The sequence below is a fragment of the Arachis ipaensis genome, chromosome B9, assembly GCF_059453495.1.
Source record: "Arachis ipaensis isolate K30076 ecotype BB chromosome B9, ASM5945349v1, whole genome shotgun sequence".
Taxonomy (NCBI): domain Eukaryota; kingdom Viridiplantae; phylum Streptophyta; class Magnoliopsida; order Fabales; family Fabaceae; genus Arachis; species Arachis ipaensis.
Window position 1 is genome coordinate 130,604,320 of NC_142444.1, and position 18,134 is coordinate 130,622,453.

Consider the following 18,134-nt stretch of genomic DNA (forward strand, 5'->3'; position numbering starts at 1 on the left):
GAAAATTCATCATATGTTCTTCATGATCTTCAAGTTGTTCTTGATGATCTTCTTTGTTTGATCTTTTCATTTTCTTGTTGTGCATCTTTTCTTGTTTCTCATATGCATTTTCAATTTGTTAGTGTCTCAACATTAAAAATTTTTAAGTTTGGTGTCTTGCATGTTTTTCTTTTCTTAAAAATTTTCAAAAATATGTTCTTGATGTTCATCTTGACATTCAAAGTGTCCTTGGTGTTCATCTTGACATTTAAAGTGTTCTTGCATATTTTTCTTGTTTTGATTCATAATTTTTATGTCTTGTGTCTTTTTTTTGTGTTTTTCTCTCTCCTCATTAAAAATTCAAAAAAAAAAATAAAAAAGATATCTTTCCCTTATTCTCTCATGAATTTTCGAAAATTTGAGTTGACTTTTTCAAAACTTTTTAAAATTTAGTTGTTTCTTATGAGTCAAGTCAAATTTTCAATTTAAAAATTCTATCTTTTTCAAATCTTTTTCAAAAATCAAATCTTTTTCATTTTTTCTTTCATAATTTCGAAATTTTCAAAATTTATTTTCAAAATCTTTTTCTTATTTCTATTTCATATTTTCGAAATTAATGCTAACAATTAATGTGATTGATTCAAAAATTTTAAGTTTGTTACTTGCCTAGTAAGAAAGGTTCAATCTTTAAATTTTAAAATCATATCTTTTTGTTTCTTGTTAGTCAAGTAATCAACTTTAATTTTCAAAATCAAATCTTTTTAAATTTTTTTCAAATCCTTTTCAAAATAAATTTCAATCACATCTTTTTCAAAATCAATTTCAAAATCTTTTCTAACCTCTTATCCTTTCAAAATTGATTTTCAAATCTTTTTCAACTAACCACTTAACTTTTTGTTTGATTTTAAAAGTTTACTATTTCAATCATATCTTTTTCAAAACCACCTAACTAATTTTCTCTCTCTAATTTTTGAAAATCACTAACCTCTTTTTTAAAATTTGTTTTAATTAACTAATTGTCTTAAATTTTAATTTAATTTTATTTCCCTTTTTAGTTTTCGAATTTTTAATTAATATTTAAAATAAAAACAAAAATATTTTTATTTTATTTTAATTAATTTTCGAATTTTTCTCTTCTCCTTCTTCTATTCTTCTGTTCTTCTACTCACATAAAGGAATATCTATACTGTGATATAGAGGATTTCATATTTTCTTTTCTGTTCTCTTCTTTTTCATATGAGCAGGAACAAGAATAAGAACATTCTTGTTGAAGCTGATCCTGAACCTGAAAGGACTCTGAAGAGGAAGCTAAGGGAAGCTAAAGTACAACTCTCTAGAGAAAATCTGACAGAAATTTTCGAAAAAGAAGTAGACATGGCCAAAAATAATAATAATGGTGGAGATGCAAGGAAGATGCTTGGTGACTTTACTACACCAAATTCTAACTTACATGGAAGAAGCATCTCAATTCCTGCCATTGGAGCAAACAATTTTGAGCTAAAGCCTCAATTAGTTTCTCTGATGCAACAAAGTTGCAAGTTTCATGGACTTCCATCAGAAGATCCTTTTCAGTTTTTAACTGAATTCTTACAAATCTGTGATACTGTTAAGACCAATGGGGTTGATCCTGAGGTCTATAGGCTTATGCTTTTCCCGTTTGCTGTAAGAGACAGAGCTAGAATATGGTTGGACTCTCAACCTAAAGATAGCCTAAACTCTTGGGATAAGGTGGTCACGGATTTCTTAGCCAAGTTCTTTCCTCCTCAAAATCCTAGCAAGCTTAGAGTGGATGTTCAAACCTTCAAACAGAAAGAAGGCGAATCCCTCTATGAAGCTTGGGAGAGATACAAGCAACTGACCAAAAAGTGTCCTTCTGACATGCTTTCAAAATGGACCATCCTGGATATATTCTATGATAGTTTGTCTGAATTATCTAAGATGTCATTGGACCATTCTGCAGGTGGATCCATTCACCTAAAGAAAACGCCTACAGAAGCTCAGGAACTCATTGACATGGTTGTAAATAACCAGTTCATGTACACTTCTGAAAGGAATCCTGTGAGTAATGGGACGCCTCAGAGGAAGGAAGTTCTTGAAATTGATACTCTGAATGCCAAATTGGCTCAGAATAAAATATTGACTCAGCAAGTCAATATGATTTCTCAGAGTCTGAATGGATTGTAAGCTGCATCCAACAGTACTAAAGAGGCATCTTCTGAAGAAGAAGCTTATGATCCTGAGAACCCTACAATCGCATAGGTGAATTACATGGGAGAATTCTATGGAAACACCTATAATCCCTCATGGAAAAATCATCCAAATTTCTCATGGAAGGATCAACAAAAGCCTCAACAAGGCTTTAATAATGGTGGAAGAAACAGGTTTAGCAATAGCAAGCCTTTTTCATCATCCTCTCAGCAACAAACAGAATTCTGAGCAGAATCCATCTAGCTTAGCAAATATAGTCTCTGATCTATCTAAGGCCACTCTAAGTTTCATGAATGAAACAAGGTCCTCCATTAGAAATTTGGAGGCACAAGTGGGCTAGCTGAGTAAAAGAGTCACTGAAACTCCTCCTAGTACTCTCCCAAGCAATACAGAAGAGAATCCAAAAAGAGAGTGCAAGGCCATAACCTTACTTGGTGTGGCCGAACCCAGAGAGGAGGAGGAGGACGTGAATCCTAGTGAGGAAGACCTCTTGGGACGTTCACTGACCAATAAGGAGTTTTCCTTTGAGGAACCAAAGGAATCTAAGGCTCATACAGAGACCCTAGAGATTCCATTGAACCTCCTTTTGCCATTCATGAGCTCGGATGAATATTCTTCCTCTGAAAAGGATGAAGACATCATTGAAGAGCAGGTTGCTAAATATCTAGGAGCCATTATGAAGTTGAATGCCAGTTTATTTGGTAATAAGACTTGGGAGGATGACCCCCTGATGAAAGGATTTTTACCAGTAAAGAGATTTATAGAAACAGTTGCGTTGTAGATATAGTCTCTAAACCGACAAAAATTCCTTCATACAAACATTTTGGGTGTCACAAGTAACAAACCCCTTTAGAAATTGTTAACTGAGTATTCAAACCTCGGGTCGTCTTCTCAAGGAACTGCGAGGAAGTATGTTCTTACTATTGGCTATAAAGGTTGTAATCGGGGTTTAGAAGATGAGAAGCAAGTAATTTAAATGACAAGTAAAGTAAATGGCAATTAAAATAAATAAATACTATAAAGCATACTTTTGGCAAGGTAAGAGAAGTTGGAGGTCCAACGTAGTTATCTCTCTCAACTATAATGAAAGTTGAATCTAAACTCCACTTGATCAACCTGTACTAGGACAAGGGAAAGTCAAGGGACTAATTAAATTGACCTTTGAATCCTATTTATTTCCTAAGAAAAGGTTGGGATTACTCAAGTTCAGCTCAATTAGCAAGATAACGATTATCAATTATGTTGAGTTTAATAACTGTTGAGTTACTAAATTCTTATCCAGAACCAAAAGGGGAAAAAGTAAAATTGCTGGAATAATAAAAATATCCTTAGATGGGAAGCAATGGTAACTTAAATCGAAGAGAACAATCATGAACTGAAAATACCTCAATTATCATTAATTCAAATAACAGTCTGTAACATGGAAGAATTCTTAAATCAAATTATAATAATCAATTCAAATGTTTGAATAAATAAATAAAAGTAAAACTAAAATAAAAGAACATTAAACCTAGGATCCAGAGTTACTCTTAAAACAAGAAGAAATCCTAAATCCTAAAAGAGAGAGAGAAGATCTCCCTCTCAACTAAATCTAAATCATTGAAAAGTAAAATATGCGAGCTCTCTTTGAATGGGTGCATTCCCACACTTTATAACCTCTGGTCTATGCTGTCTGTACTTGGATCTGGGCCAAAAAGGGCTTCAGAATTCGCTGGGGGTGCATTCTGTAAATTCTGATACGTGGCCCCTGTCACGCGTCCTCGTGGGTCACGCGGTCGCGTCATTTGGAGCTTTTCCTTGCCACGCGGTCACATCAGTCATGCGACCGCGTCATATGCGTTCTGCTTAAGGCGCACGATCGCGTCAGTCATGCGGCTGCGTCGCTGCTAATTCGTGCTTGGCACGTGATCGCGTCGTCCATGTGATCGCGTGGATACCAGTTTCCTTAAAGCTCCGTTTTGCTTTCTCCTTCCATTTTAGTATGTTTCCTTTTCCATCCTTTAAGTCATTCTGCCTTAGAAAATCTGAAACTACTCAACACACTAATCACGGCATCGAATGGAAATAAAGGTAATTAAATTAATTAATTTTAAAGCTTAGGAAACATGTTTTTCACAATATGACATAATAAGGAAGGGAAAGTGAAACCATACAATTAATGTGAATAAGTAGGTGAAGGATTGTATAAATTACTCAAATTAAGCACAAAAGAACTCATGAAATATGGGTTTATCAACCCCCCTTGTTCACCAATGAACTAAGTGCATTGATAAGGCAGACATTGCCTCAGAAGAAACCAGATCCCGGAAAGTTCTTCATACCTTGTACCATAGGCACCATGACCTTTGAGAAGGCTCTGTGTGACCTTGGGTCAGGGATAAACCTCATGCCACTCTCTGTAATAGAGAAATTGGAAATCTATGAGGTACAAGCTGTAAGAATTTCACTAGAGATGGCAGACAAATCAATAAAACAGGCTTATGGATTAGTAGAGGACTTGTTAGTAAAGGTTGAAGGCCTTTACATCCCTGCTGTTTTCATAATCCTAGACACTGGGAAGGATGAGGATGAATCCATCATCCTTGGAAGACCCTTCCTAGCCACAGCAAAAGTTGTGATTGATGTGGACAGAGGAGAGTTGGTCCTTCAACTAAATGAGGACAACCTTGTGTTTAAAACTCAAGGATCTCCTTCTGTAACCATGGAGAGGAAGCATGAAAAGCTTCTCTCACTGCAGAGTCAACCAAAGCCCCACAGTCAAACTCTAAGTTTGGTGTTGGGAGGCCACAACCAAACTCTAAGTTTGGTGTTGAACCCCCACATTCAAACTCTAAGTTTGGTGTTGGGAGGTCCCAACAATGCTCTGAACATCTGTGAGGCTCCATGAGAGTTCACTGTCAAGCTATTGACTTTAAAGAAGCACTTGTTGGGAGGCGACCCAATGTTATTTAATTATATCTATTTATTTTCTATTGTTATTTTATGTTTTGTTTAGGTTGATGATCATGTGAAGTCACAAAAACAGAATGAAAAATAGCATTAAAAACAGCTCACCCTGGAGGAAGAGCTTACTGGCGTTTAAACACCAGTAAGAAGCATCAAACTGGCGTTTAACGCCAGAAAGAAGCATCAAGCTGGCGTTAAACGCCAGAAACATGCACCAGACTGGCGTTTAACGCCAGAACAGAGCATGGAATTGGCGTTAAACGCCAGAAATAAGCTGCAAGCTGGCATTTAACACCAGACATGCATTCTAAAGGCGTTTTGCACGCCTAATTGGAGCAGAGATGCTAAGTCCTTGACCCCTCTGGATCTGTGGATCCCACAGGATCCCCACCTACCCTACCTCTTCTTCTTTCCTTTTCACACCTTTTCATAACTCTCTTCCCCAAATACCCTTCACCAATCACCTCCATACCTCTTCCCTAAATATCCTTCACCACTCACATCCATCCACTCTTCCCCATAAATCCCACCTACCTCCAAAATTCAAATTCTTTTCCCTCTCAACCCAACCCTAATAGCCGAAACCTCTCCTTCCCCCCACCCCTATATAAATACCTTAACACTACTCCATTTTCACACATTACAACCACCACTTCTCCCCCTTGGCCGAATACACCTTCTCCCTCCATCTCCTCTATTTTCTTCTTCTTCTACTACTTCCTTTCTTCTTTTGCTCAGGGACGAGCAAACCTTTTAAGTTTGGTATGGTAAAAGCATTGCTTTTTATTTTTTCCATAACCATTAATGGCACCTAAGGCCAGATAAACCTCAAGAAAGAGGAAAGGGAAGGCAATTACTTCCACCTCTGAGTCATGGGAGATGGAGAGATTCATCTCAAAGGTCCATCAAGACCACTTCTATGAAGTTGTGGCCAAGAAAAAGGTGATCTCTGAGCTCCCTTTTAAGCTCAAAAAGAGCGAATATCCGGAGATCCGACAAGAGATTAGAAGAAGAGGATGGGAAGTTCTCTCTAATCCTATTCAACAAGTCGGGATCTTAATGGTTCAAGAGTTCTATGCAAACGCATGGATCACTAGGAACCATGATCAAAGTAGGAACCCGAATCCAAAGAATTGGCTTACAATAGTTCGGGGGAAATACTTAGATTTCAGTCCAGAAAATGTAAGCTTGGCGTTCAACTTGCCAATGATGCAAGAAAACGCACGCCCCTACACTAGAAGGGTCAACTTTGATCAAAGGTTGGACCAAGTCCTCATGGACATATGTGTGGAAGGAGTTCAATGGAAAGTTGACTCAAGAGGCAAGCCGGCTCAATTGAGAAGACCGGACCTTAAGCCTGTAGCTAGAGGATGGTTGGAGTTCATCCAACGCTCAATTATTCCTACTAGCAACTAGTCTGAAGTTACTGTAGACCGGGCCATCATGATCCATCGTATCATGATTGGGAAGGAAGTGGAAGTTCATGAGATTATACCTCAAGAACTCTACAAGGTGGCTGACAAGTCCTCCACTTTGGCAAGGTTAGCCTTTCCTCACCTTATTTGCCACATTTGCAATTTGGCTGGAATTGACATAGAGGGAGATATCCTCATTGATGAGGACAATCCCATCACTAAGAAAAGGATGGAGCAAACAAGAGATCATGGACCTCAACAAGAGCATGAGGAAATTCCTCACCATGAAATCCATGAGATGCCTCAAGGGATGCACTTCCCTCCACAAAACTGTTGGGAGTAAATCAATACCTCCCTAGGAGAATTAAGTTCCAACATGGGACAACTAAGGATGGAACACCAAGAGCACTCCATCATTCTCCATGAGATTAGAGAAGATCAAAGAGCTATGAGGGAGGAGCAACAAAGACAAGGAAGAGACATAGAGGAGCTCAAGAGCACCATTGGTTCTTCAAGAAGAGGAAGACACCACCCTCACTAAGGTGGACCCGTTCCTTAATCTCCTTGTTCTTACTTTCCTGTTTTTTTATTTTTAAGCCTTATGTTTTATTTATGTTTGTGTCTTTACTATATGATCATTAGTGTTTAAGTGTCTATGTCTTAAAGCTATGAATGTCCGATGAATCCATCACCTCTCTTAAATGAAAAATGCTTTTAATTACAAAAGAACAAGAAGTACATGAATTTCGAACTCATCCTTGAAATTAGTTTAATTATCTTGATTTGGTGACAATACTTTTTGTTTTCTGAATGAATACTTGAACAGTGCATATGTCTTTTGATATTGTTGTTTATGAATGATAAATATGTTGGCTCTTGAAAGAATGATGAAAAGGAGAAATGTTATTGATAATCTGAAAAATCATAAAATTGATTCTTGAAGCAAGAAAAAGCAGTGAATACAAAAGCTTGCGAAAAAAAAAGAAGAAAAGAAAAATGGCGAAAAAAGAAAAAGGATCCAAGAGCTATGAAAAGAAAAGAGAAAGAAAAATTCAAGGGTAAAAAGGATCCAAGGCTTTGAGCATCAGTGGATAGGAGGGCCTAAAGGAATAAAATCCTGGCCTAAGCGGCTAAACCAAGCTGTCCCTAACCATGTGCTTGTGGCGTGAAGGTGTCAAGTGAAAACTTGAGACTGAGCGGTTAAAGTTGAGGTCCAAAGCAAAAACAGAGTGTGCTTAAGAACCCTGGACACCTCTAATTGGGGACTCTAGCAAAGCTGAGTCACAATCTGAAAAGGTTCACCCAGTTATGTGTCTGTGGCATTTATGTATCCGGTGGTAATACTGGAAAACAAAGTGCTTAGAGCCACGGCCAAGACTCATAAAGTAAATGTGTTCAAGAATCAACATACTGAACTAAGAGAATCAATTACACTATCTGAATTCTGAGTTCCTATAGATGCCAATCATTCTGAACTTCAAGGGATAAAGTGAGATGCCAAAACTGTTCAGAGGCAAAAAGCTACTAGTCCCGCTCATCTGATTGGAGCTAAGTTTCATTGATATTTTGGAATTTATAGTATATTCTCTTCTTTTTATCCTATTTAATTTTCAGTTGCTTGGGGACAAGCAACAATTTAAGTTTGGTGTTGTGATGAGCGGATAATTTATACGCTTTTTGGCATTGTTTTTATATAGTTTTTAGTATGTTTCGTTAGTTTTTAGTATATTTTTATTAGTTTTTAAATAAAAATCACATTTCTGGACTTTACTATGAGTTTGTGTATTTTTCTGTGATTTCAGGTAATTTCTGGCTGAAATTGAGGGACTTGAGCAAAAATCAGATTCAGAGGCTGAAGAAGGACTACAGATGCTGTTGGATTCTGACCTCCCTACACTCAAAGTAGATTTTCTGGAGCTACAAAAGTCCAAATGGTGCGCTCTCAATTGCGTTGGAAATTAGACATCCAGGGCTTTCCAGCAATATATAATAGTCCATACTTTGTTTGAGTTTAAATGACGCAAACTGGCGTTCAACGCCAGCTCTCTGCCCTATTCTGGCGTTAAACGCCAGAAACAGGTTGCAAAGCAGAGTTAAACGCCAGAAACAAGTTACAAACTGGCGTTTAACTCCAAGGAAGACCTCTACACGTGAAAGCTTCAATGCTCAGGCCAAGCACACACCAAGTGGGCCCGGAAGTGGATTTCTGCATCATTTACTTATTTCTGTAACCCTAGTAACTAGTTTAGTATATATAGAACTTTTTACTATTGTGTTAGGGATCTTTTGGGATCATTTTCGAGATCATCTTTTGATTATTTTAGATCTCTAGACCTCCATGGGAGGCTGGCCACTCGTTCATGTCTACCCTATTTTCACTTATGTATTTTCAACGGTAGAGTTTCTGCACACCATAGATTAAGGTGTGGAGCTCTGCTGTTCCTCATGAATTAATGCAAAGTACTATTGTTTTTCTATTCAATTCAAGCCTATTTCTTCTCTAAGATATTCATTCGCACACAAGAACATGATGAATGTGATGATTATGTGACGCTCATCATCATTCTCACTTATGAACGCGTGCCTGACAAACACTTCCATTCTACATGCAAACAAGCTTGAATGCATATCTCTTAGCCTCCTGATCTACGATCAGAGTCTTCGTGGTATAGGCTAGAATTATTGGCAGCCATTCTTGAGATCCGGAAAGTCTAAACCTTGTCTGTGGTGTTCCGAGTAGGATCTGGGAAAGGATGGCTGTAACAAGCTTCAAACTCGCGAGTGCTGGGCGTAGTGACAGACGCAAAAGGATTACTGAATCCTATTCCAGTATGATCGAGAACCGACAGATGATTAGCCGTGCGTTGACAGCGCATTTGGACCATTTTCACTGAGAGGACAGGATGTAGCCATTGACAACGGTGATGCCCAACATACAGCTTGCCATGAAAAGGAGTATGAAGGATTAGATGATAGCAGTAGGAAAGCGGAGATTCAGAAAGAACTAAGCATCTCTATATGCTTATCTGAAATTCTCACCAATGAATTACGTAAGTATCTCTATCTTTATTTTACATTTTATTTATCTTTTAATTATTAAAACTCTATAACCATTTGAATCCGCCTGACTGAGATTTACAAGGTGACTATAGCTTGCTTCAAGCCGACAATATCTGTGGGATCGACCCTTATTCACGTAAGGTTTATTACTTGGACGACCCAGTGCACTTGCTGGTTAGTTATGACAAAGAATTAAGATTATGAACGCGCGTATTAAGTTTTTAGCGCCGTTACCAAGGAATGAACGATCACGATTTCATGCACCATAATTCAATCCATAACCAGCCAATTTATTAACAATTACAGCCCATCGGCTCATGGCATATAAGGCACTTCCACCACTATCCTCCGTATCTCATACGATTCTCTTTGATCATCATTGATCATTAATTCTCCCCTTTCTTCATTCACAAATTACCACATTTTCTAACTTCTTCCCATTGCTAGGCTTATCATAATGATTTAAGACATAAGGGGTGAGATCGGAGGCTTAGAAGTTTGAAATTTGACTTTGAAAACTCAAAAATCAACTTTGGAATGAAAATAGGGTCACACGTGAGTGTCGCCCACACGCATGCGTAGAATGCATCAAGGTACAGCGACGCGTACATGTCCCTCCACGTGCACGCGTCGATGGGAGAAAAGCCAAGTGACGCCTATGCGTCAGCCACGTGTATGCGTGGGTGCGTTTTGTGCCCCAAGCATAAAACCAGCAGAACTCAGGCACAACTCTCGGAAATTTTGGCTGGGCCAATTGAATTTGCTCATCGACGCGTACGTGTGGGTAGTGAAACTTTGAAAATGACGCGTGCGCATCAGCCACGCCTATGCGTGGGAGTGCATTCTGCCAAAAATTTTACTAAGTTAAAAAGCTGCATAATTCACAGTTTCAAACCCCAATCTTCCGACAGACATAACTTCTCCGTTTCAAATCATTTTTCACCAATTCTTCGAACGGCATAAACATCCCGGATCCAATTTCATTTCTAGACAAATTTTGCACAAATCGGGGATCAGGAGTTCAAGTTATGCTCCGTCAAAATATGCCCAAAATCACATTTTCATACAAAACCACAAAGTGCCATTTTCAAAACAAACCAATTCCAACCCTTTTTAAAATCAACCAAAACATACCAAAAATCACTTCAAGCCTCCTCAACTCATACATTAACATTTTTATCAAATTATAACCATCAACCCATCATGTTAACCAAGCTCATCAATTGATCCAATTTCAAACACAATATCATGTCATATGTATTTTTCCTCATTCCAATTTCCAACAACACCATTTTCAATCAACCACCAATACTTACAATCATTACCATCCTCACTCTCAACATGGTTTCACCCACAAATCTACCTCAACCAATCATTAGTCATATATCAAAACATGCATATCTTTCATACATCACACCATCAAAACATCAATATTCATAATCACATATATGACCACACAATTTTTTTTAACCATTCAACAACATTAACCATTCAAATCCTATCTTAGGGCCTGTAGCCTAAGTTTTTACACCACATTACATTTTAGATATAGGAAACTGAGACCATACCTTAGCTGCTTTTCCGTTTAACTCGGAACACCTCCAAATCACTTTTTCACAAGCTCACCAAGCTTTAACACCTCAAAGAACATATTTTTAGTACACCAAAGCCCTTTTCCAAGCTTTCCAAAACCTCAATCAATCTTCAATATTTACATACACACTACCTAAGCCACAAATATCACATTCAAACACAACAACTCAATACCCAACATCATAAACCAACAATTTCCACTAGGGTTGAGAATTTTACCACACCCAAGGATAAAGGAGACAAGATTACACTTCTCCTTCAAGCTAGTTGGGTCCTATAACATCAAAGAGCCCAAAATCTCAATATTTTTCTCTATTAATTAGAATTTAAGGCTGAGAAAACTGGACCAAAATCGTAGCTTGCCTCAAGAACAAAGTAGTGGGTTTTGTAGAGCTCGTCACGGTGAACGCATGGCCACAAACGGTGTGACAATCGGAGCTCCAGATCAAAAGTTATGGTGGTTTGAAGATCAAACAAGGGTAGAACTTTGGAGAAGTGTTCTTCCCCCTTTCATTCTCATTTCAGTGTGTTTTTAAGGATTTAGAGGAGAGAGAGAGTGCTGTTTTTAAGGTTTTAGATTTAGCTTGATTGGGCCAAGGGCCCAATATGGGTCCGGTTGGCCTAGTTTGGCCCGTTCGGTCCAATCTTGGACCGATTTCTATAAAATTGGTATCAATATTCTCATTTTAATCTCCTCTATCATGTTAAGCTATGAAAATCACATTTTTGGCTTTCTAGAATAAATTCTCATTTATGGCTAATCAGCCGTTAATTAACCGGGTTTTACACCATCAAAGGGGAGTTTTTCTAATCCTAATCCTTCAATTCAGTTTAATAATGTTTGTCATCAAGGGGGAGATTGTTGAGTTTGGAAAACTTATGTTTAATTAAAATTATGATCAAATATTATTAAAGTATTAATTAAAAAATTATTAAATTGTTATTTGCTTCCACTGGTTTGTTTGATGTGTTTGTTAGTGTGCAAGAAGAAGAAATTAATTTTCTATTGGGCCAAAAAGCTAGAGCAACACACTTTGATCAATAAATTAATTTAGGTTTGTGCAAAATTAATTTAAACATAAAGTGGCTGAACTTTGAGATTGAGACAAGCACAAGTCACAAGCCCATTTTGATAAGACAAAAGAATGAAGGAAATGGCCCAAGAGTTTCTAGCATGTTTCGGTTACTTTGGTAACTTGAAGTTGAAAATTCAAATTGGTTGAATCACATTAAAAGATCCATACGTTACACTATGCATTGGTTACGGGAACTCAAATTCCAATTTAGTTAAATACATGCATAGGTAATCGAAACTCAAAATTAAATTGAGTTTAATAGTGCATTGAAAGCTTTGTTTCTTCTCTCTCCTCTCTCTCTTTGCATTCGGTCATGTCAATCAGAGAAAAGAAGATTGAAAAAGTTATCAGAAGAAAAAGGAGTCACAGTGAAGCCTATGGAAGAAAGGCTATGAAGAAAGATCTGAAGAAAGGCAAAGCAAGATCTTTGTCATTAAAGGCATGATTTGAAGAAGAGCTTCAAGATTTTCGAAGCCAAAAATAGAAACAATCCGCCTCTATCAGAGAAGAATATATCAGTTGCAAAAATTCACTTCCATTCTTGTTCATCAAAGAAAGAAGGTAGCCGTCGAGCTACACATAGGAAGAAGCAAAAATGGAATGCAAGAAACTGTCCTAGGTCAGAAGATCATCAAGGGTCCGAATCCTTTCTTGGAGCCAAAGACAAGATCAAGGGTTCAGATTGAAGGAGCTTGATGAAAAGGGTTGAGAGAGGTACATGCATGTTGGTTTTTGGTTTTCTCTCTCTCTTCTCTCTGTCCGAACCGCTGCTTTTTTGGTTAGAGAAGAAGTTTCTTGGTTGAACCGGTTTCAACCTTGGAAGCTTCCCCTTCTATATTAAGGGTGAACGGCCAAGGGTTGAGATCAAGGAGAGAAAGTAAAAAAGCACAGAGTTCTCATAGCTACCCAAGCTTCCTGAGTTCGTCTCCTTCAATGGTGTGTTATTTTGTTTTCTTTTTTTTAGTATTGTCTGTCTGAGTCTAATGGTGAAAAAGGCAAATATGGTGAAGTTTGTAAGAAAAACTAGTGAGAGGAAAAAGGCAGTGATCAATATTAGAGAAAAAGTCATAAGATGTCTCAGAGTTTCTTTGTACATCTGTATGTTGTGTTTCATGATCCTGTGAGGATTCTCTTGCAAGTTGGGTTAGCACTTTGCGGTTGAAAGCTAGGTTTTGAGTCCTAGTCAAATTCAGATTGGGTGTAGAATCTGGATTTGTCCCAAATAGGAATGGGTAGTTCCTAGGGAGAAATTGGTGTCTGTAATATTGTGAACACATAGTGAAATTCCATCATTATTATGATAGAGACTGGATGTAGGCCACATTGTACCTAGTAGCTGAACCATGATATATCTGGTGTTAATTCTTCTTCCCTACTCCTTTCTCTGTTTCTATTTATCTGGAGACAAAAACAAAAATATCTCTCAACTCGATACGAGACAAAACAAAAGTGTCTCTCAACTCAACATGAGACAAAAAGTAGAAATATCTCCTGTAGTTACTTTAAAAGTCAGAAATTAATATTCAGAAAAAGGGATTAAGATTCAACCCTCCTTCTCTTAGCCACTGATTACCATCACTCTTGTTTAAAAATATTATTTGTAGGATGTAGTAAATTTTTTATTTTATCAAACATATTTGTCTAATACATAGACTAATTTCTTTGTTAAAGAAGCATTCATTTAGAACAAAGTGTTCTATTGCTTTTTTTTTCTGGATATTTTTCTATATCAAAAACGAAATTCAAATTATCACTATGTTAATTACAAAATAAGATAATAATTAATTTTTGTTAAAATAGTTCATGATTTTACACCGAACTAGCACATTATTAAAGGTTAATTATAGTGTAAAAATGTAAATTCATACGGAGAATACATATATTCATTTTAAACCATACAAATTATTATTTAATAATATTAGTGACACTGTTGATACACTGTTTTTAACCACAAAAACATAATCTGTATAAAATAAATCTTTATAGTAGTGTTTTTCATTATTGAATATTCAAACAATTCTCATTATGTAAGAATTTTTTTATTTTATATATAAATATTTTCTGTTAAACAAATTTTTTCATTTATGTTATCATTGGGTTATTTTTTTAGATATTAAAAAAATTTTAATATAACACCTAATTATTGAGTTATATGGTGTTTTACAAAATTTTGGGGACAAGACAAATTTATAGGAGTGAATTGTTGCAGCAGAAATTTTTTTATTTTTTGAATAATACGCAAGGAACGTATCAAATTTTTAGATATTACAACATGCAATACGCAAATAACGTATTGTATTATTTTAATATTAAAAATACAATACACGGAGATGTATTCACAATACACCTCCCGTATATTGTACTTTTTATTAAAAAAAATATATAACTAAAGATGTACAAAAGAAAGAACAAATTGTTAATTTACTAGATTCTGCTTGTATGGTATGAACTTATAAAAATGTATAAAAATTACAATAACAATCTTTCATTAAAAGGTCAATAACAATTATAAAAATTAATTAATAAATATTTTTTTCACAAGCTTGGTATATTTTTTAACTTTTTTTTTATATTCTGGAAAGGGTATATTTATTTGTGTTTTTGTATGATGGGTTAATCCTCAAGTTATATTCCTTATTATAGACATCTAGAGTATGAAAACTTTTTGCACTATCTACACTTTTCGCACCTTCTACACCACCTACATGACAACAACAACCACAATAATAAATACACTAATCCAGCAATATCAACATTAACAATAATAAATACACTAATTTAGCGGAATCAACCTTAACAACAATAATAAATGCATTAATTCAGCAAAACCAATCTTAACTAAACCAGTAAATAAGACTAATATTAACATAAATAATTAATGCATCATTACCTAAATTGTTATCATCATGGCTCTCATTGCCATTATCTTCCTCGGCTCCTTGCTATCATCATTATCCTCAGCCATTGGCGGTTGTACTTGAGGAAAATCAACAAGAGTACTACGACCAATTTCTCTAGCGACACTCTAGATTGAGTCAATAAACACTTTTGGCCCAAAGCGTAGAGAGGGACTACGATGTCGTAGTCTCAAGTCCACAGATGACTGACCCAAAACAATTCAAGAAATTGCCGACTAGACTGTAGATCCTGCTCGTCAACTTTAGAATGTTATGATTAAGATTTCTGCACTTGCAGGTGAGGGTTAAAGAACAAATCATTCACCCATTGCAACGTGTCTGTTTCAGACACCCACTAATACATCTGGTGGTTTAAGGATTGCTCAGCTACGTTCCTTCACTTTGACATAGAGGATCAGTAATATGGTTGGTAAGACATCATGTAGAGTGAGAGAGTCAGAAAATAATTGTGTAAAGAATGATGAGTTAGGCTCAGTGTATGGGTATGCCAGTTGGTATGGGTGCATGAAGGACTGTGGCTGTAGCTGTGGTTGTGGTTGTGACTATGGTTGTGGAACATTACTAGTCAACCACAGATGAACACTATATACCTCACTATACATTACGTATACTCATCAGATACTTGATAGTGCAGGAAAGAGTCACCAACTAGAACGAAGTTCCTACGATTTGTCCACATCATAATGTATATATATAGAATGCTTAGGTCTCTAATCTTTGTTCTTTAGTCCAATCAGAACCACATTGTGAGCTTCTATAAGATGAATGGGTTGTCCATGGGCTTCTTGTTGCAAAACGAACTAGCTCTTATCCTATTTGATGCATGTCACTCAATGCACTCAAAAGATATTAGTGACATGGTTGTGCTCCATATTGCGTGATGATAGAATGCCATTTGGAACTACAATGTTTCCCATACAATCATGATTATACGAGTTCTACATAAATTGCAAAAACATATAATTTCACAAACATTTCAATAACCTAATAATTTCTAAATTCACAAACAACAAGGTCTTTATAATTTTAAATTTCTAATAAACATAATCATCAAGCAAGTATTTTGTAACAAAATAATTCAAAAAACATTTTCCAAACTAAAATAAACATTGTTTAAGTTTTAATCAATCAAACAATGTTAAAGTTATAACTTAAAAGTAAAATGAATTATGTTTATGGGTAGGGTATATTATGCTGGGTTGATTTTATAATATTAATATTTATAAGAACTTAAAAACCAAAACAAAATGGAAGTCCCATTGGGCAATCTCTCCATGTCAAAACCCGCCAAATAAAGTTTATGGGTCAGGCGAGTTTTTTTTATTATAGCGGTCTAAAATTTCTAGTCCGATCAGCATTTTTTTATGAGTTATACAAATCGATCTGGTGAGTTTTAGCCCATTTGCCACACCTAGTGCGAAGTAAGTTTCTCAAATTGAAATAAGTAATAGAATCTACTATCTCGTAATTCTACTTCAACTTTGGAATCATGCATATTTTGGTAGAGATGTTTTGATTCCAAATTTTTTAAACTTTAAAACAAATCAAAAAATCAATTCATCATCATCATCATCATCATCAACAACAACAACAACAACAACAATAAATAAATAAATAAACAAATATAAAAAGTAATAAGATATTGAGTAAAGTATCGTTTTTGTTCCCAACGTTTGGGGTAAGTCATATTTGTGTCCCTAACGTTTAAATCGTCCTATTTGTATCCCTAACGTTTATAAAAGTGATTCAATGTTATCCTACTATTAATTATACTAACAAATCAGATTATATTTTTCAATTATTCTCACTTGGATGTATTCATTCTCAATTAGGCCTCACTTGGATGTGTTCGATTTTAATATTATATCCACTATTTGTGTTTAGATTCAATTATGTTCTTAGAAAAGTGAATTACGTAAATGTTGTAGGAATTAGTTTTAACTTTTGATGAGTTATTTTTCGGAGTGGATCATCGATTCTATCCCAGATATTTGTATTCTAACTTCAAGAAGAGATTTTTAAAACTCAAACTAAAGTGTTCATGATGTTTAATTGACGGCAGGATAACATTGAATCACTTTTACAAACGTTAGGGATACAAATAGGACGATTTAAACGTTAGGGACACAAATAGGATTTACCCCAAACGTTGGGGACAAAAACGATACTTTACTCTAAGATATTTAATAATGTGATCTGCAGAATATATAATGTCATGAACCATTGTCTGATTTTATTCTTACCCGAAACCAAAATATAATCAATTATATTATAATCTATAATATATGTTTAATATACAATATAATATAGGTTTCTTCTGTAACATTAAATAAATATATTAAGATATATTTAAATAATAATACAAATTATGTTTCTAATTCCTCTACTTTCTAAAATTTAACATATTTAAATGTATTTAAATGTATGTTCAATTAAAATATTTTAAATAATTTAAATATTATACAAATATATTTAAATTCAAAATATATTTAATATTTGTGTGTTTGGAAGGGATAATGATAGATTGTTATCAACTGTCTTTATTTCTGTAACTCTAGCCGACCTAAATTTCGTGGGTCGTGGCTAGTGGCTATTATACATATTTATATATATTTTGCCTTTACTCTATTCTTCCTTTAAGTTTTATTTTTACCGCACTTATCCAAACGTGATACTTTCGATACGTGTGTTTCGCCCGCGATTTTTTTTTATTCGTTTTCAAACTTCTCGTTTAATAATTCCTTATATATATATATATATATATATATATATATATATATTACTATTCCACCTTGAGTCGTACCACCTTAGTATCATTGACTTATGACTCGAGTATAAGAATTTGAATGTTAAGGTGTTACAAAAAATATCCTACAAAATATGTTGGGTGCATCATATAGGATAATGGAGACATTGAATAGGATGTAAATCATAGATCC

The 18,134-nt window shown here is 35.4% G+C and overlaps 1 non-coding gene across 1 annotated transcript; it reads right to left on the reverse strand.

Moving 5' to 3' along the window:
- Positions 1–1,755: 1,755 nt before the first annotated feature.
- LOC148546327 (small nucleolar RNA R71) lies at positions 1,756–1,863 on the reverse strand. The gene has a single exon (XR_015900983.1). It is a non-coding gene; the product is annotated as a small nucleolar RNA R71 (small nucleolar RNA).
- Positions 1,864–18,134: the final 16,271 nt, after the last annotated feature.